Source organism: Pongo pygmaeus, chromosome 10 (genome assembly GCF_028885625.2).
Source record: "Pongo pygmaeus isolate AG05252 chromosome 10, NHGRI_mPonPyg2-v2.0_pri, whole genome shotgun sequence".
Classification (NCBI taxonomy): Eukaryota; Metazoa; Chordata; class Mammalia; order Primates; family Hominidae; genus Pongo; species Pongo pygmaeus.
Window position 1 is genome coordinate 88,143,548 of NC_072383.2, and position 22,137 is coordinate 88,165,684.

Genomic DNA, 22,137 nt, shown 5'->3' on the forward strand with positions numbered 1-22,137 from the left:
TTTGTATAGAAATCATTATTTGTTGAAGATAAATAGGAGCCATGTAACTTTTTTTTTTTAAATCTAAGGACTTCTTTCTTAGAACTCCTTCATCCATTTATTCATTTATTTGATGCCTGTAGAAGACTCAGTTCATACTAGAATTGTAAATATAGAGATTAACTAACATATCTGTGAGATGAACCGGAAGTGTTCTGGAGCCACATAATTAAGAGCCTTGTAAAACAAACATGTTGTGAAGTTAGAATTTTATCCTGAAGGCAACGGGGATCTACGGAAGCATTTTAGACACCAAAATAACATGATCACATTTGCTTTGTAGAGTGACCTTGGACAGTTGTTTGGGAGATGAATTTATGGTGGTGATGGAGAAATAGAAGCAAGTGAGTCGGTAGGACTGCACATTGGAATATGAAGTAAGGAGCTTTTTCATAACAACCAGAAGAAATACTTTGAAAGTGGCAGTGAGCATGGGAAAAATGGGCCAAATCCCAGAAACATTTAGAAGACTGACTGGATATAATTTTGCAGAATTGAGTGGGATGACTTAGGTCTCCAACTTGGGCAATGGAGTAGATAATATTGGTCTTCATGGGGACAGGGAGTAAATGACGTGAAGGTTGGTGGGATTTAACACAATGCAGTTGGTTTTGGGCATGTTGAAATTGAGATGCCTGTGGGACAGCTGAATTGTTTGTGGATTTATTGGTCTAAAGCTCAGGAATGAAGGCAGAGATTCCAGAGACAGTAAATCATTGATAACCATTGAAGGCATAGGTATAGATAAAAATTCCTAAAAGAGTGTGTAGATAGAAAACATTGTTGACAATGGAACCCTGGGGGAATAGTAGCATTTAAGAAGGAGAATGGTATGGAGGAAGTTAATCTAAGTGAGAATCAGTAAATAAGGGAAAATCCAGAGATCGTGGCCTTGAGAGGCAAGAGTTGAAGGAGGGAGTAGTTTATAATGTCAAATGTCAAAGAGAGGTCATATAAGATATGGAATTAAAAAAATATTGGAATTTCAAATTGGTGTATGGTATCAGAAACTGGCAGAAACAAGTTTAGCAGAATTGAGGGTGAAAACTGAGTCACAGTATGAAAAATGAATGAGGGATAAAGCTTTGGAGACAATGAGTTCAGACTTTGGGCTCTGAAGGGAGGGAAAGAGAGCAGTAGTTGTAGGGGAGGGGGACGCAGGAAAAAAGCAGGATTACTTTAATATTTGGCAGATGACTATAATTTTACATTGAATAAACGAATAAGTGAAGAGTGGATATTTGATAGCAAAAAGTCCGCTGTGGGAGGAGGTGGGAATCAGAGTGGTGAGTCCCCTGGTGGCATGAGCAGCACCGTTTCATTTTAATTCTGTTGAAACTTTATACAGCTCCACAACAATAGGGTAACTTATATGTGTCCTTCATCAATTAGTAATCTTCATTTATAACCAATGGGAGTTTTAAGAAATGATTAATTTTCATTGTACTCTCAAAAAGAGCAATATCTATAGTCATGACACTCATAAAGTCCCCAGAACTCCATTTTTTCACTACTCATTCCTCAGATTTTATGACTCATTAGGACTTGTTCTTCATTAATTCAACAAAAATTATGTTCAGTGTCAGGAATATGATGATGAACAAAACACAGTGCCTGCCCTTGAGACACTCTAGTTGCACACAGGGCCTAGCTAGAAATTAATCTCAAGGTACTTAATGTTGATGATAGTGACATGACAGTAATGTACTGGTGATAATGATATAATCCTTGATCCAGTTGTCCACTTAGTATGATTGTGACAAAAACAATAAGTGTCAATCCCTCCTCTGCACAAGTTTTTAGTGGAGTTCCATGAAATAGTCCTATGGAATTCCTCTCAAGAAAATAAAATAAATTAGTACTATTAAAGAACTAACAAATTTTTCACAAAAATGTGCTTTCAAGGTTGTCGCTTTCTTTTTGTATCTTAGTTCTTTTTTTCACTATGAACTGAGTATCTTGAGAATAAGGAGCTTGTCTAATACTTTGCCTTCAAGGTACATTATACTGGGAAAAGCATGGTGTTCAGGATTCAGAATGCCTCAGGTCAATCAGTAATGAGCCATGTAACTTAGTAGCTGAGAGAGCTACTAAGCAAACCATTTAACAGCATCCAGAAAATGAAGATAACACCTGCTCCGTTTTCCTCATTTTGTTTCTTTTTTAAAGAAATAATTCAATAAATGAATCACTTTTGTAACTTGAAAGTGCTGGGCAGATTATTTGGGAGGATTCTAAGAATCCTATTGTACTTTGGTGCTCTTCGTGCCTAAAATTTTTCATTTGAGTAAGATAATAACTTCTCAGTTTTGCTTAAACACATTTAAACTGAGTTTTTATCTTCTGCAACAGAAAGAATCCTGACTTAGGCAGTGGTTTTCTTCGGAATTCAAATGCCTGCATCATCTGAGGCTTGGTCTCAATCAGGTGAAATGCAGCAACGTAACACAATAAAATTAACTTGTGTAGAATGCCTTCTGGGGTCCAGAGCCAGGTGCTTCCTCAAGGACTGCCTCTCAGAGCACAATGGTGATGTGGTACTGACTGTGGAAGCTGAGAGCAAAACTGTAACTGTTCCCTGAACGCACATGCTCAAACTGAGACTCTGGTTGGATAAGTGCCAGATGTTTTGGCCCCTGTGGGAACACTGCTGTGTTCTTATCATTGACAGAAAGAAATGTTCCTCACATTATTAAGGTTTGATAGTATTATTTAAGGAAGTAAATACAGTATATGTATCAAATAGTAAAAGTTAAGAATTTTGGTTGGTTTTGAGGGAGCAGAGTAAAAGCCTGAGGGAAATGAAGCCAGACTTCCTAGTAGTAAATTACAAGTTACAATCTTGTCCATGGTCAGCTGAGAAGGAATCATCCCCCAGCGATGGATCTCTTGAGAAACTAAATACCTTCGCTACCCAGGTTACTCTTTCAGTGGGCATTAATGATTGACAGTACATGTAGAGTGATCTGAGTTATACATCACTCCATAATTAAAGTTTTCTTTTGCCCTCTCTTGACTTCTGTAACTTGACACATATTACTCAACCTTTCCTTGTCTACATTTTTGGTCCAGAAATTGGGAATAATATTAGCAGCTTTAGTATTTTGAAAAAACCTAGATCCTAGACACTAAGTAATTTGGCATTAGCTTTTTGTGTAGCACTTGGCAAAAATATACCCATACAGATACTTCATGGAAAACAGTATCAATTTATCCTCATCAATTTTACTTTTTACTGTTTGCTTTTGGACAGCTTTATCTCTTTTTATATCACTGAATTCAAAAAATATAAATCTTTACAAAGAAAATGTAATCTCCCCACAAAACCGGGTTTCTATGGAATTAAATGATGATTTTGTATTAATATGTTAGGAATTGCCACCTGTCTTCTTTCAGACATGACTGATTTTCTTTGTATGCCTTGGCTGGTTCCACAGCTCATGTAAATAATATTTATCAAGCAGCTCCATCCCTTGAATAACTGTGTGCTTTATCCTTCTGAGGTCTAAAGTCCGGTTCATCTCGACAAGTGTTGTCTTACGTTCATCCGAGGGGCTATTTTGATCATCTTATGTCATGTAAGGAAGCACAGCAGGAGTGGTTAAAAGCAAAGGTTCGGAATCCTACAGAGGAGGATCCAGACAAAAGCTCTGCTTTATCCTAGTTTTGAACCTGGGAAAGTCACTTCAACTCTTTAAGCTTCAATTTCTTCATTTTTAAAGTGAGGATCAGTTGAACCTCCTTCTTGTAGGATTGAATGAGTTAATCCATGTAAACAGATCAGCGGAGTGACTTCTGCAGGATAATCACAAATAAAATCACAGTTTATTTTATAATCACAAATAAAATTGGCTCTCATTTGTGATTCAGGGATAGAGAAAACAAAACTCTTATGGCTTTTTCAGAATATACTACTGAGATTTGGTCTCTAAGTTAAACCAGTGCTTCTCAACCGAAGGACAATTTTGCACCTGTACCCACCTTCATGGGGACATCAGGCAATGTCTAGGGACATTTTTGCTTGTCCCAATTCATGGGAGTAGGGTGGGGCGGCTGCTACTGGCATCTAGTGGGTAGAGGTAGTAGGATGTTCAGTTTCTGGACATTCTGCAATGCACTGGTGGCCCCCACCCTACTCCCCAGCAAGGAATCATCTGGTTTAAAATGTCAGCAGTGCTGAGGTTCAAAAACTCGGAAGTAAATGGAAAGGTAGAGGAGGCATGAATAAATTCTTATCAAGAAACCAGTCTATCAACAGGTATTTGTCACCTCACTACTCCAGGTGTAATATCATCACCTTCCAGCTGTGGACCCTTTTTACAGTTTCCGTCCTATAGTCACATATATTAACTTATTAAATGTCAACAACAACAACAACAACAAAAAACTAGAAAAACAGGCTGCCTTGGCATTATCCCTTGACACTGCCCCTCTTTTCTTTTGCAGGTGAGGAGTTGGGCTAAGGGGCTGACTTTCTCACAGAAACACAGATGGTAATTAAACTCAGATGTTCTGAGTCCCAAGCACAGTGCTCTGCCACTCTCATATGCCCAGCATTGCATTTCTGTGGAGAGTGCATGAGACATTTTAGACATGGATCCTCCCCTAAGATTCTTAGTCAGTTGTTAGAGATTTACACCCATGAACAGTTATTTTTACCTTTTGGGCTATAATAGATGCACATTCTGCCCCCCCTCAGTGTTACAGAATATTGATATGTAGCTAACCTGAAACAAGCATTTTCTTTCCCAGTAATATCAGAGGGCTCTTTTGTAACATAAATGTAGTAGCTAGTCTGCAAAACAAGGGTGCTACCCTTTCTTTACAATCTGTACTTTCCTAGCATATGCCATCATGTTCCTTTTCCCCCACCAGTCCTCCTACATAGTCCAGATGGTGCCTGGCCTGCTCTTGCAAACTTCTGATTGCCTCTATTTCTTTTTCATGCTCATCCTCTTCTGAGTACTGAGTGTGAGGAGCTGAGGTTTACCAGTATGATGATATGACATCCAACTCGAGGCCCAGATGTTAAAATATTCCAAAACGCAACCAGTTTCAACACGTTAACTTTGTTCTTCTCTGCTTAGCAGCTATCAGCATGTTGGTACCTGCAGATTATTTCATGAAGTTTTGGAAAGCACTGATTCTTAATTCAGGCTTTATGAAAGTTGCAGGAATTTATTTTAGAAAAGAAATTGACAGGCAATGCCTAGTCATTGCATAGGTGCTTGATATCTCTAAAGAACAATGTAGACCTTTCTCTTTGCACATGCTGTGTTTATGCTGTCAAATTAGCTTGATATTATTTTGACAAATGAATAAAACTGATTCAAGCTGATACTTAGTCATAAAGGAGTTTTAATACCTAAGCTATTAAAAAAGCAGCCCAAACACCAAGTAATAATCTTTTCCACGGAGGAACTAAACAGATTCATGATGAATTTAATGCATATTTATTAATCAAATGCTATCAAAAGACTTTTAGAAAACTTTCTTCAAGAGGAGTTCTTTGAAGATGTTGATAAAATTTTCCCTGGCATTTCTTATTCAAGTACATGTAACCATTACAACACAAAATTAGCAAATATTATGTTAGTATACAATGTTTCCACAAATAATGTAGAGTTCAGAACTACTTGTACTTAAACACATGGGGTTTTGTTTGTTTGTTGCTATATTAATGGAAATCATTGAACGTTCAATGATACTTCACAGACAAATGATTTGGAAAGATATATATCCAAGCTGGCTTTCTTCCTGCCTAAGGACATGGGGGAAGTGGAGTGTAAAACAGAATCCTTCTTGATTTATTTTTACTTGGGTGGCTTTGGAAGTTACTCAAAACTTATGTGCTCTATAAAAGACAGAACTGAAAGATGCAACTTAAGCAGAAACTACCAACTGGAAATATTTTTTAGAGTATACTCCCACCCCTTGTGGTGGGCTAAGTCATCAACCTCCCCTGCTTAAAGCTTTTCCACAGATTCCCATTATTTGGCCTGGCGTGGTGGCTCACACCTGTAATCCTAGCACTTTGGGAGGCTGAGGTGGGCGGATTGCTTGAGCTCAGGAGTTTGAGGCCAGCACGGACAACATGGTGAAACCCCATCTCTACTGAAAATACAAAAAAAAAATTAGCCAGTGTGGTGGCACACGCCTGTAATCCCAGCTACTTGGGAGGCTGAGGCATGAGAATCGCTTGAACCCGGGAGGCGGAGGTTGCAGTGAGCTGAGATTGCACCACTGCACTCCAGCCTGGGTAACAGAGCAAGACTCTTCCTCATAAATAAATAAATAAAATTAAATGAAAAAAATTAAAAAACAATAGATTCCCATTACTTTAAATATCTTAATTCCTAACATGTCCTATAGAGATGCTCATATTATACATCTGGTCTCTTGATTAGCTCTCCAGTCTCAGTTGACACACCAAAACAGGCAGGTGTATGCAAGGAACTGCCAGCAGATGATTCATCAAATATTGGTGGAGTTCCTGCTTTGTCCCAGGCACAAGGCTGGGCACCACTTATCATTGTCAGAGCTTGAAGAAGGAGGCAGGGGATGGAGGGAAATGGCACTGAGCAGGGCTGTGGAGACTAATTTTGAAACCCTGATGTGCTGCTTTTCTAAGAAACTCATTTCACTGGTGATAGGGAGTCCCTAAAACATTTAAAACTAATTTTTATAGAATGAACTGCTTCAAAAGGCCTTAGTTTTATGGTGGTAAAGGAGGCCAGTGTCTAGCATTTAATATTTATTTGAGTAAAAAAAAAAAAAGACATGCCAGCATAAAGAATAGAATACTTTTCCTTTATGACCACTTTTTGGGCATCAATTCATTCACTGAGCAAATGTTCACTGAGAATTTGCCCAGGGCCAGGCCCAGTGATATGCACTCATGAAACGAGATAGAATAGGACATTTTTATCCTTTTCCCATAGCATGTGCAATCCTGTGGAGGATCAGTAGGCAAATAAATAGAAAGTTGCAAATTATATGTTAAGAAATACACAAACGAGGCTGAAACAGAGACTAACAAGAAGGGCTCCTACTTTTTATAAATTGCTGGGAAAGGGCTAACTAGGAAGATGATTATATTTAAGGCTAATCCTGAGAGTTGAGAAGTAGCTAAACATGAAAGAGGAAAGACGAGCATATCAGGAAGAGAGAATGGCTAGGGGAGGGTTAGATATGGTTGCTCAGCTGAAAGATCAGTGTGGCAGGATTCTATGGGGTAAGGAGGAGTAACACAGGAAATGAGATTGCAAAGACAAAAACCAGAACTTGCAGGGAGTTGTAAATTCTGCTAAGAAGTTTGGATTTTGTCATTTCTTTGGGAACAGGATTTGGTGTATTTTCATGTGGTTACATAATTTTTTTTAACATGAATTACCTGACATATATTTATTTGGGTACTAAATCTTAAAAAATATTTAAAATAGATTGACGATGCTTACAATGAATTTTTCTGTGAAAAAGAGCCTAAAATGCCTATATTGTTAAAATGAGCCAACTTATCTCTTAACTTATTGGACAAAAATGGAAAAAAATAAACACAATTTTGAGTGGTCTTATAGGACAACTTATTCACATCTTAATCTTCCAGCGATTATTGAAATGTCTGTTCCAGTGGCAATTCAATGGTTGCTGAGACTATTCAATGGGGATTTTGACATTCAGAAGAGAATTTCTGAGAAGATTTCAGTTAAACAATCTGAAAGTTATATCTCCTTCCTTTAAACCACCAATCAATTATATCCCTCAGTGTATGTCATGCTCAACAGAGAAAACAATTCAGTTGAGCTGTATCCTAAGTCAAGGAGGTTGATATCAGTTACAGGCCAACCTCTTAGGTAAGGTTTCATTCCCTTTGGTGCAGGAAGATGTTAGGTCTCATGCTGCAGCCTGGACCATTGTGATTTTGACTATGGCAGGGCTCTAAAAACAAGTTGTAAGTAGAGTATAGATTCCCATTGGAAATATCTAAAATAGAAGTGTTACTTTCTTAAATATCACTCCCCTATTTAAAAATATTGGTTATTTTTTCTATTAACTGAGTTAACACTATGCAATGATGCAAAAATTAAAGAGTAACTAGGGCAATACTAAAGGTTGTTCAAAAACTAAAAGCCTGTTTGTACAAACTGAAAACTCATTTACTTAAGTCTTGAATATCAAATATAGAGTGAAAAGGAGCAACGACTCCAGTTTATCACTAAGAGGTGAAAAAAATTTACCTGATATCAGGTTTAAAGCTGTGTTAGTGTCCAGCTAAATTTATAACTAAGCCATTAAATAAAATGATAACGTTTGACGCTCTTTTATTCTAAACTTCCAACTACAATTATTTTCTCTTTCTTCCAAAAATGACCATATACTGAGAAAACCTTATTCCATTATTATTTCCCCATTAATGGATTTTCTGCTGAACTATATAGTAAAATTATAATAAATAGTAATTACAAGCTATCCTGTGAGTTATGTAATATGCTGAGTAGATCCCTGTAAAGCCATACTTATCTAATTATAATGAGGCCAACTCCTTGAAGAACACATGTTTGTGTCTCTTATAACTAATTAATGAAGACCGAAATAATTGATGGTGAATGTAACAGAAGTATACCAGCAGATACTGAAGTTTATCTCGTTTGTCACCATTGGTTCTTTATCTGTAGTCCTAATATTAATTGATTAATTTGTCAAAACAATGACTTTGTTTGCTTTCTATCCTAATGGTGCAACATTCTTGTGGAATACATAATGTAAGTTTAAAAATCCTAAAATAAATTATGAATGGTGGAAAACAAAAATTAATATCAAAAACTTCTCATATATTAATTTTCTTAAATTTTTAGATTGTAATGGTCTTTTTCATGACTAAGAAAGTAGTCTATGAGTTTATTCACTCATAAATGATTGAAGCTTTAACTTTCATTAAATATGACAAGAACTGCACTGATTCATTCTTCTAGAAGTGAAACAATACCTATTTGCATGATTTGAAATCTAAATAAATCTTTACACTTACCTTCTGTAGCAATACAATAGCATCAGTTGCTTAGCCAGGCATTTGGGCATCTGTACAACTAAAATGTTGAATAAATTTGTTTTTAGTAAACTTGAGTATAGAAGATAAAAATAAGAAAAATACTGTATTAAAATGTGTTTCATGAATTATGAGCCCTTTCATAGTAAATAATAAAGCTGAGTTAGCTGACAGGCAAAGCAGGAAGGTGACCCCATAGCCATAAAGATGCTTTGTAAGAATGACATTATAGTTTATGCTTTGAAAGCAGTGAGATATCAATGATGATTTGTATCAGTCCTAGATCCTGCAAGGAACCCTACAAAGGTCAAGTGGTTTTGGATGAAATTAGCTTTTACCCCTATATTTTAAATCTTTCCTTTCTTAGCTTACTTTATTAATTTTAAAACCACACCCTGCCCACCGACACAGAACAATTGGAGTTTACAAATTCTTAGCTAATTCATGTCGCAAAACTTCTAGGCAAAGACATCACCCTGTTACTAGAAAATCCAAGTGTCTGTCAACACTCAAATAGTTACATGTTATGTCAAGATATTATATTTTTAAATTATTCCATTCACTTGGGTTTTCCAGATTTTCCCAGTTTTTTAGAGAAACCTCATTAGATTTATGCAGATAAATTTTCCAAAAAGGTCTTCCACAGTCCCTTTGTACTATGCCGCTTTGTTGAAAAGTAATAGGAATTTAGCTTTTTCTCATTTTGAGCTACTGTGTATTTTTCACTTTGGGGAAAATGGGACAGGCTGTAGATGACATCAGTCTTCTTGGTCTTTCGTCTCTTTTTTGTTGAGTGAAGAGAGAGCTATGTGAGTTTCCATATCTGTCTTTTGCTTATAGTACAAAGATAATAGATCATCTTTTCTGAAGGATCTGACTTCCACTTTTCAAAAGTGGCTGAGAATAAGGAGTCAAGGAGGTTTTACATCTGTTATTCATTGAGATATATGGGGCTGCATTGACACCTGCTTTATTGAAAGGGAGAGCTAAATTCATCTACTAACCTCTTATTAGAGCAGCTGTGACTATGGGGAAGAGGATTGAGGACAAATACTCAATGTTCAAACAGAACGACTTGAATAGTAAAAGTAAGTAGAAATGAAAAGCTGGAACAGTATATAATTCTTACAGGGAAACTAATTTGAAAGCAATGCAGATTTTTAACTTAAAATTTTCAGATTTTACTAGAAAAATTTAAGAGAAAATTGCAAAGCCACAAGGTATTTAAAGTACTTTTCTTTATTGACAGAGTTAAGAAAAAAAGCAGCACTAAAAATTTGACATTTCTCCTTACTTCATAATCTGAGACTTAGATAACAAGCGTCATGAACTTTTGATTCTGTGTTGCTGTTAAGCCCCGATTTAATTACAAGGGCTATTTAAAAATTCACACATTTATGCTGAGTATGAATTACATATGGTTTCTAGACCTGAGAAAAATGAACACAAGGACTATGTACAGTGTCATGGTAGGTAAACTGCCTGTTATTTTTTTTTCCAGATCAGTTTACATAGTGTAACTATAGCTTTGTTTTATCTACCTTTAAACTCAATTCACCCAACAGTAAAGGATCTGAACTGGTAACACAGTCTAGATGACTGATAAGATAGGATCACGTGGTACAAATGGAGGCTTCATTCTCTCTCTTTTTTTAAAAGAAATCTCTTTAGACAGGCATTTGACTCAAAGACACTTTTGCACACCAGAAGCCTAAGGCACAGTTTATAACCCACTGATGACAAAAATAAATTATTTCAAGCTGAGAAACATTTTCTCCCACAGGATAAAGACATTTTATTCATGGACAAAATGTCCTATGGAGGGGATCTTATAATCACATCACCCATTACCATAATCATCAAATATATACAACATCTAGGTCCGATTAATGGAAGATGGGACCATATGGATGTCAGTTACAGTGACGTGGTGAGAAGATCATGGTTTGTGCCTTCAGTCCAAGTGCTTTACAACCATTAAGCTTCTCAGTACCTTTGTGAACTAGGTAAGCAATTTTCTATACTCTGCTTTCCTTTCGTGCCTCAATCTAAGTAAGACTGCTGCTAATGATTATCCTTACATATATAATGATAACTATGAATTTAAAATGTCTAAGTATCCTCAGGAGGGACTATATAGCTAATTGTGTGTTTTATGGGATGTCTTAATGAGGAAAAGGACCACATCTCGTCATCGTGTCACTTCTGTTGTGTCTTGTTAAAGTGACCTAATTCACAAAGCAAATGCTGAGGCAAAGACAGTTGTTAGTATGAACATACATGAGGATGGCTTCAGTGTCCTCTCACCACCTGCTGCTGAAAGTGGGAGAGAGGAAGTACTTTCAACACAATAGGTCAACTCTGGTGGCTTTGCCTTTGCACTTTCTTTATAGTGACTTGTCTTTGGAGTTATAGCCTAGGGAGGTGCTGGCAAGGACCATTAGATGTGACATAACATTAGTTTTGTATTTGTATTTATAGGGATGTCAGGTGTATAAGGGAAGGTATTGCAAGACAACAAAATAATGCTTTGTTTGGATGTATAAATAGTTGGTGGGGTTTTTGAGTTCAAAGAGAAGATGGAATACACAGTTTTTGTGTAATTTTTTACAGTATTGTGCAATTCAAAGAAATATTGAGACAATTTGGACAGTAAGCATCTGGATGACTACGTATTTTGTGGCTTGAGTTTATCTAAAATTTCTACATCTTATACACATAGTGCCCTGTTAGCTAAATTAAATTTGATTCCTGTAGATGTTTACAGCTTTTAACTGTGAGACCTCTGCAAAAATTACTTCTGCCAAATTATACTTTACTGTTGCTGAATTATACTTTATGATTGCCTTGTTGTTTTTCAGAGGGGCATAATGCAATAAAAAGGTGGATAATGTCACTTCTCTTTTCTTTATAAGACTGATATTTAAGACATTATTAATTATGTTTCTTCATGTATCCAACACAATTTTAATACATTCATTTTATAATTTGGTACCAGAAAAATGTGTTTTTTTCAAAGTTTTAATACAAGAATCATGCAGCCTATCATATTTGATTTGTTACCGTGGTTCTCAGGAAGCTTAAAGATAAATAATGATAGTGATGATATGCTCTTTACATAATGAAACAATTTGTTTTATCATTTTTATACACCAGTCAAATCAAGCAGAACACGATATTTGGGTCATGCAAGATATTATGCTCACTTACATGGACCTATTGACTGTATAACCCCTATGCTAGTAAGACCTAAAATGTCTGTTGGTTCTGGAAAATAGGTTGGGAAATCTTTTGGCACCAATATGATTAAACCCTACCTGAAGAAAAATGTAAGACAAAAAGAATGAAATTATAGTCCCCTTGCTCATTAATAGGATGCAGCAGAGTGTACCCTGGTGGAAAAAACCCTGGATTTAGACACAGAATGACTTGAAATAGCTCTTCTACTTTTTTATCTGTATGATTCAGGGCATATTGTTAGCATTCTTGAATTTCAGTATTCTATTTGTGGATTATGTAAAGCTCTTAAAGAGGTGCCTAGCACAAAGTAGGTATTCAATAACTTAACTTGAAGCATTGACTATTATTATTTTTAATATCCTTTTTAATGATAACTGTTTGTTGGCTTAAACTAGACAATACTAGTTAAAACCTGAAAACAAATACATCTAAATAATTCCATAAGATGCAAAAAAAAGTTAATGAACTATTGAACATTTTCTATTTGAACGTAGAGGTTTTACAAACATTCCACTATGTATATTAAAACATTATAAAAAGGGACTTAATAATTTTTTTTTCCTGGATACCATGGAAGTCTAAGATATGTGTAAAATTTCACTTTGAGTTTAATACTGTTTTTTTTAAGAATGCAAAAACTATGATCACAGTTTTAACAGGACAAAATTTTAATATTTAAAACTGATAGAAGTCAAACAATGAGTTATGATTAAGGAATATCCTAAGGTTTAATAGTTCTACAAATCCAGAAACTACAGGACAAATTTTTGTTGTTTACATGTCTATAGGTAGTTAGAACCACCAATTTACAAATATGTTATCCTCTAAAACTTTGCTTGTAACTCGCTTGTTTGAAACTCAGAGTGAAATTTCTTATAGAAAATATATTTTAAATACTGGCTTGTTTTCAGTTTATCCCCCTTCCCAAAGCTGATTTAATCTGTAATAATAAAGCTGAAGTTTTATGTTTTCAATAAAAGGCAGAAAACAATACTCTGCAACATCTTTTAATTTTAAAGCTAATAAAATACATTTAAGCATACAGAATATTCATTAAGCTATTTAATTGAATATTTTCCCGTTAGGTAACCTATAATTAAGAAAGATGGAAAGATAAATATTTATAAAATTTATCTTCAACGTGTTTAATTACATGTGGGTAAGACGGCTGGAGGGAAGTTCAGGGCATATTCTGGAGAATTTCGGGCCATTTAATAGTTTTGGAGGTTCAATTCAATGAATATGCTTTTCAGTGGAACATGCCTCCAGTGAGACTTTGTGTTGCATATTTTAGTGAAGCCAAAGCTGAATAAAACACCATCTCTGTACTTACACAACAGTGAAGATCAAGTCTAGCTGCATAGCACAGGAAAATTAAAAAGAACATTAGGTTAAACAGAAGTCTATTTCCCTCCTATGAAAGGAGTCTGGAGTGAAGTAGTCCACTGCCAGCTAAGAGCTTCAGCTACATCTCCCTTTCTCTTCTGCTGCCTATGGCTCATCTTCTGTTCCCAAGGCCACCGCATGGTTCAGGATGGGTTCTGGAACTTTAGCTGTCTCATTTGTATCTCAAACGGCAAGAAGACAGAAGGAGCAAGAGATGGACACACTCCTTATAATGGAAATTTTCTGGAAGTCTTAGAAATACTTTGATTTGTTTTTCATTTGGCCAGAACTTAGCTGCCTGGGTCACTTATATGCGTGAGAAACCCTGGGAAATGTGGTCGTTTAGCTGCCTGGCTATGTCTCCAGCTAAAATTCGGGTTTCTATTTATCGCAGAAGAAAGGGAGAATGGATTTTGAGGGCAACCAGCAGTATATACTGCATTATCCAGGCTGATTCAGTATAGAAATGGTTTGGTAAATGTAATGAGTATTACAACACTGGTCACTGTGAGTGAAGGGTCAAAAGAGAGCTACACAGAAAGGATAGTGTGAAATGATAAGAAATTCACTTCACCTAAATTTCAGTTTTGATCTTTGCATAATGTCAAAACTTCTCTTTGAAAGATAATAGCAACCAATGGTTTTTATTTTGTTTATATTAAAAGTATACCATTTACAAGAAAAAACCTCAGCCAGAATTCACCTCCCAGTCATCAGAATTTCTCCCTCTCACCTCCTCACCTCCTCAGCTACAGTGACTTTTCTTTGATCCCAGCTCCCACTTATTCCTGTATGCTTGGCAGCTGACATGACAGGTCATAGTCTGACTGACTTTAGGCATCATGCACAACACCTAGACCATGACATCTTTAATTCTATTAATAACCACAGACGTAATTTATTGAACACATTCAGAGAGCAAATATGGTTGGGAGTACTAAAGATGTTTTCATGAAAGGACCAACATCTGAAGGAAACCTGGAGGGGTGGGTGGTGGATCATATATTGTGGCCTGCCCCAGTGCACTGTGCTTTTTCCTTCTGGCTGGCACACCCCAAATTTGATGTCCTTCTTAACAACCAACCTTTACAAGATGGAAAACTCTTTATGTCAGTTATAGTTTAAGCTTCCCTTAAACTGAGGACTAAACATAACATTAAAGAGTTCTTGACGACAATCTGAGAGCCTCTTTGAAAGGGTTTGAGGGTCCCAGGGGATCTTGGACCCTCAGTTGGGAAACAGTAGTTTGAGCTCACAAAAGGAACATGCTATTTTCCTGTCAGGGGCAGTATATTATAGTGGTTAAAGGTTTGGTCTAGAGCTGTGCTGACCAGGTTTCAATCTTAGTTTTGTCCCTTGCCAGCAGCATGGGGAAGTAACCAATCAATCTTTTCCTACTTCAGTTTCCTCATCTGCAAAGTGAGGATAATTGTAATAACTATTTTGTAGGTTATTATAAGGATTAAATGAGTTAATATTTCTGAAGTGCTTAAGCAGTGACTGACATACAGTTTGTGCTATTAAATAAAAAAAATCAAATAGTTTCTCCTTCCATGTTATCAACAATTCTCAACATTTTGTGAAGTATAGTCCCTTTACTTGATTTCCCATCCTCTTTTCTCTTTGTGCTTGCTGAGAATAAAAGAAAGGTCCCTTTGCTGGCTTGTGTTTCCTTAAGGTCTTACTTCATTAGTCACACAAAGAGAACCTTGGGGATCCATCATTTAGCAAGAACTCAACTCGATTCTTAGCAAATGTCCCTTGTTCTCAGATTCTACTGTGAGGAAGGAGTAGAGTGGTTCATTCTTCTTCTTACAATAATGAACAAGTCTGGATTTGAATTCAGGTTCTACCACTTCTACCTGCATGTTCCCTTAACCTTTCTAAACCTTCGTTCATATGTTAAAGGGAATAGCAATATCTTATAGGATTGTGATGAGAATGAAATGAAATGATGAATATAAAGCACCTATCACAATGCTCAACACATGGTAAGTGCTCAATAATTTACATCCATGGTTATCATTAGAATTAAAGACGTCATGGTCTAGGTGCTGTACATGAGCCCCAAAGTGAGTCAGATGATGACCTGTCATGTCAGCTGCCAAGCATACAGAAATAAGTGGGAGCTGGGGTCAAAGAGAAATCACCATAGCTGAGGAGGTGAGGAAGTGAGGAGGTGAGGAGGTAAGGGGAAGTTCTGATGATTAGGAGGTGAATTCTTGGCTGAGGCTTTGCCTTATAAATGGTATACTTTTAACTTGAATACTAAACATAAAACAAAAACCATCCCTTTTTATCATTTATCATTTTTCCTTTTTAACTATTATCTGATTTTTAAAAACTTTTATTTCAGGTTTTGGGGGGTACGTGTGAAAGTTTGTTACATAGATAAACATGTGTCCTGGGGGTTTGGTGTACAGATTTTTTCATCACCCAGGTATTAAGCCCAGTACCCAATAGTTATCTTTTATGCTCCTCTCCCTCCTCCCACCCTCCACCCTCAAGTAGACTCCAGTGTCTGTTGTTTCCTTCTTTGTGTTCATAAGCTCTTATCACTTAGCTCCCAGTTATAAGCGATAACGTGACATTTGGTTTTTTGTTCCTGTGTTAGTGCTAAGGACAATAACCTCCAGCTCCATCCATCTATCATTTTTCAAAAAGAAATTTTGACATTATGCAAAGATCAAAACTGAAATTTGGGTAAAGTGACTTTCTGATCATTTCACTAAGTGGAAGCAACAATTGCCATGAAGCATAATATGAAACCTCAATGCAGAAATGGTGGACTGTAATAGCATGTGAAAGTCGTGTTTCAACTTATTTCTTGGAATTTCTGGGCAGAAGTGAGAATCCTCTCAATAATAGCACATGTTAACATAGTCATAAGCAATTACTTTTTAAAATAGAAAAGGTCCCTTGAGATCTATTTATTCAAACTGCATTGCATATAGCTAGGGAATTCTCAGAACTGCAGTGATTAACTCCGTAATATGGTTCAGCTTTCTTTACTGTTTGGGGCTCAGAGATTCTTGTGCTATACAAACAGGCATCATTCTTCTTAGCTGAAACAAAATGATTGGTCTGATACTAGATATAAGTTTTTCAAGATGATGTAGGATAATTAGAAGTGATTCCTTTAGATCATATTGTCTAATTATTATTTCTGTCCTAAGTGCAGATGAACCTTTATGAAAATGTCTCTCCAGAAAGATTCATCTTCATGATGAAAGGCTGTCACCACGGAATTTCCATTACCCAGTGAACCTGCATACATAATAGCCAGAGGTAGAGGCTCATTATTTTCTTTTCTGCTCTTTGATCCACTCTAGAAATTTTGGAAAGTTTGAATAATATGGAATCATCTGAATCTTATTTAAATTTAAATGTTTTCATTTCTGGGAAGTTTAAGTAATATTCATTTGCGTTCATTTTGTTAGCAAAGCCAAGATTTTGTTGATATAGACATGTATTATATAATCTTAAAGTTTTTTTTTTCCCCCACAATGTCTCGAGTTATTTTTTGACAAAGTTAAACTGATAAAAAAGTTTATTATCTTATTATTGTATAAAGAGATAACTTCTAAAATGCTACATATTTTTGGTACAAAAACTCATGCTAATTTGTTTTGAGTAGTACATCTGAACTTACGGTAGCCTTTGGCCTATAGAAAACAGAATGCCTGACCTATTCTTGGATTTTATTATGCAGTAGACAGGACAATGTTAGTATAAAACACATTGTTAAAACTGGACAGAAACAGTCTGAATAAACTGTTGCAAACCTTCAATGAAGTGAAGAGGTAACAATTTCTACAAAGGGATTGTTCCATTTTGGGCCAAAATTATAGCTCTGCAAGGGTATAAGAAGTTCACCAGATGGGAGGCCGCTTGAATTTGCAACCATATATATCTTTTTCTGCTGAAAGAAAGAGGCATTTTTTCCCTGACATGTTATCAGGGAAATTGTCATTTTTATTCTTTATCTGTCACTCAAAGTTGTCACTACATTTAGTGGCTATTTATTCTGCACATTATTCCTACCTCTAATAGTGCTGTCAGCCTATCTGGTATTTGTGTGCCAGCAACACATTTCTTTCTACTTCAAACACAACTTCTGGAAAGTAACTTCCTCCTTCTGTTATAAATCCCAAGAAAGTCATTGCAAGAAGCTCTAGTCTGCCCAAACTCCTTTCTGTTCCTTATTTTTAATCAAAATAGGAACTAGTGACATTTTTCTTGATCGGTGGAGCATTGTTTTGAATTATTCCTTGAGTTGAAGTGTTCGATTCAAGAAGATAGCTTCATGCATTTCCACTGAACCTTCTTTGGGGTAAATGGCACAAATTCAAAGTTGAATGGTGAGAGGTAAAAGTGCAAACTGATCTGTAACCCTCATATTATAAATATTTCAACAAACTGAGCTCAATAGTAAGTATTAAGAAATAATGAAATCAATTTTTATTATTCTTTTTTTTTTTCACATTTGTCATAGAACTCAGAAGTGAATCCCCCTCAGACGCATTGTAGCCTGAACAACAAACTGGAAATGCCAACTACTTCATAATTTTGAGGAAATTTTTTTTTTTGTAAAATAAAACAAAAATCAAACCAAAACAAACCAAAAAAAAACTGAGTACTCTAATCTTTTCTTTACCACAAATGTGCTACATGATTATAAATAAGTTAATAAGCTTCCCCCGTCCAGTAATTCCCTTGTTGATGAAGCGAAAACCAAAGTTATTGCACAGGACAAAAATACTAAGATTGTTCTTCAAAGATTTTCACTGTGATTCCTCATTTAAATGTTTATAATAACAATCTGTTTACCAAAAAAGTTAACTAATATCTAACAAAGATAAAGACTAAAACATGATTCTTTGAAGCAATCATGAAAGTATTCTGAAATGCATTACCTAAATGAGCTTAGAAGCAAAAAATGCCAGATGGCTTTAGAATTTTCACTTCCAAAAGGAATTTTTGTACTGGATCTTGTCTCCTCAGGGGACAATATTTCATCATATACGACTGTAGCAATTATTTTCTAATGTATGATTGGTGAACCTAGTTATGGAGCACAGTTAATCCAGAAAGGCTAAAATATGTCCATAGAAAAAAATAATCTCCCAAGGAAGAATCTATCCCCTTCACTTAAGTAGTGGTTGCATCGTGTGATACTGGATAAGCCCTGGGATGTGGATCAGGACACTTAGGATCCAGTCCTGCCTCTTCTACTAAGAAGTCTCCTGACCACGTTGGGCCTCAGTTTCTTCACATATAAAATAAGAGGGTTAGGCCAAATAATCCTTAAGATCTCTTCCAATTCAAAGATTTCACTTAACAATTTGGAAACTAATTTATATTGCATACACACATGGAAAAGTTAAAAAATCATTTAAAAAGTTGATATAGCCATTTTGAAAGTGGAGAAGAAACAGGTTGCAGCACACTGTATATAGTTAAAATGACTGAAAGGCTGTGATTGAGAATGGTGGCATTATCAATCTTAAAAAAAATCTATATTCTGCACATTGGACAATGAACGACCCCTGAAAACATCGGGAAATGCTAGTTAGCAATTTGACTTTAGAATAGCTTTGTTTTTTCTGAACCAGGGTTTCTTAACCTTGTCACTATTGACATTTTGGGATGGATCGTTATCTGTTGTCGGTGGGGAGGTGCTCTGTTGCTCATTTTAGGATGTACAGTAACTTCCCCAGCCTTTGTCTACTAGATGCCAATAATATCTTCATCTCCTACATTGTGACAACCAGAAAAGTTTCCGGACATTTGTCCCTATTGAGAATCACTGCTCTAAAGTGAACGAGCCTTCTCTGGCCTCTTGTTTTAACCTCGCACATGGTACCAGAGTTGTGAGACTCCAATACCTTTAAAACAAGTATCCAAGGCCCATTGTGCCTTGAACATAGTTCTATGAAGAAAAGCACTAAAAATAAGACTTGTTAATATTAGTATGAAAATTATAATTTATGGATACTTACTTGTGCCAGGCACTGCACAATCTATGTTTCCTGACTTCGTTGTTCATGAAGTTAACGCCCTCATTATATGAAAAACCGAAGCCCATCCTCACAGTCCTTGCTTTCTGGCTGGGGACACACACGATCCACAAATCTAAAATGGGCTTTAGAACAGTTACAAAGTAGTCTGCTGATGAAGTGAGTGTGAGTGAAGAGAGCACTGAGTAAATGGCTGATAAGGGAGGCATGGGGAGAGGAGTGATGAGTCCGAGTCCTTGCAGCCAGAGGTAGGGCACAGGCGGGACACAAGCTGCGGGTGGGGGACAGCAGGCACCCCAGCAGCAGTGAGAACTCAAAACTAGAGCAGACGGCTATGAAGACTGGGAGCAAAGGTTCAGTTAGGCAGGAGGAATAAATTCTGAAAATATATTGTAGAGCATGGTGGCTGTAGTTAAAAATGTACTGTATACTTGAACATTGCTAAGAGAGCAGATTTTAAATGTTCTCACTGCAAGAAAAAAGGTAAGGATGTGAGGTGATGGATATGCAAATAGCTTGATGTAATCATTACACAACATATGCATATATCAAAACATCACACGACACCCCATAAATTTATACAATTTTTGTCAATTAAAAATCATTCAATCAATCATCAAACAATCAATAAGATAATTAAAATAAAAAGACCGTGGGAGGAGCTTGCAGAGTCCTGAGGTCCAGCCACAGTGCTTAGCTTTAATTTTATTAATAAGCAGTGGGATGTCCCATCTTGAGAAAGGGCAGTGAAATGAAAGACAGTCTTTGATGGAAACAATACCTTTAATTCCTCTGACAAGGGCTTTGGAGGCTGTTGAATGACCACTCAAAACACCATTTTACTTCCCAGAATGGCAGTCAAGGATGATTTTACAGTTTTTCTTTTCTATTCCTACCTAAAAAAGCTTAGCCTAGCTAGCCTTACACACAACCATTTTAGACCAGCTAAATTGTTTTGTGACTGAACTCTCATGTTCAGTCATACGGTGGCTGTATGTCCTCATTGCAGGATGTTGACAAGTGCCACCCTCCCTGTCAAACGAATGCCAGAATTATCCAGGGCAAAAAACCATATAGAATGATGGCAAGAGCATGGAAGTTGGAGTCATTGGTTTGGATTTGAGTCCTGACTCCATCATGTACTATTTGTATGGTCCTCAGTTTTCTCTGTAAAATGGGAAGAAGTGCTGTATTAGAAGGAATCAATGCTATGTTGAATATATTGGAAAAAATCAGTTATATAATATTTGTAAAGCACTTAGCAAAGCATCTGGCATCTAGCAAGAACTCAATAAATGTGAATTACATTATTATTCATGTTAAATTGTGAATACTTGCCCTTAAGAGTCTTAAGTATACACTGGAATTGCCTTGAGGTTGCCTTTCACATGTAAACATGTATTGTCAATGCACAAAATGATAATTTTTTAAATACAAATATGGTATGAAGAGGAAAGCTTTAGCTACATTTGCCTGGAGAACAAGGAGAGAGCAAAAGTGCTTTTTGTTATAAATAAAACACTAGATAAAGAATAAACAGGTACCGAGTACATAGGAAGGGTTATAGAGGGAGGTGAAGCTCAGCAAAGCTGACACCTTGCATGTGGGCCTGTGGACTAGTGCAGAACTGCATAATCCTGCCCAGGGAAAGGAGGATTTCTTGGAGGATTTCTGTGCTTTAGGATGTCCATTGGAGTATGTGTTTCTCTATATTGTTTCCTGTGTTCCCCTCTCTGTCAACTCCAAGAGAAACAGGAGGAAGAGTCCTGAGCAGCTCAAACTTATCCCATTGCTTCCAACCCTAAGAAGGAATGAAAAGGGACATCTGTCTTCATCTACAATGAGCTGAGGACATATAGATCTTGTCTCAGTCCTGCACATAATTCCTTCCTAACAAAAAGGAGCAAGATGTCTCTTGCATGGGTGAAGGACGTAGCTACAACAGACAGTAGTTTTAACCAGAAATCAAAGGATTATGTGGAGCAATGTAGCTTAAGCTGAAACTAGCAATCAAAAAGGAGTCTGACTTGCTATGAAGCTGGAGAATAGAAAGTAGGGAAGTTAAGAGAAGAGGACCCTAATTGCAAAGCTAGACAAATGGCTGGGTTTCAGAGGGATTGCATGGGGTGCTAATTTACTAAACCCAATGTAGTCATCTTAACCTCTTGGTTCTGTGTCCAGGATGCTAATCTGTGGATTTTGATTTATTACAAGCAGCAAATAATGTCCTCCCATTTGAGGCTGTCCTAACTTCAGTTTTAAGGCACTGTTTGTCTTTGAAACTCTGCAGTGGTCTCTGGTCTTCCAGTGTTGACTGAGTGTTGACTTCTTTCTACCCTGATGCCTTATCCTGATCTGATCTCCTTGGTTTATGATTCTTTGGCTTTTTCTTTCCATTTTCTTCTT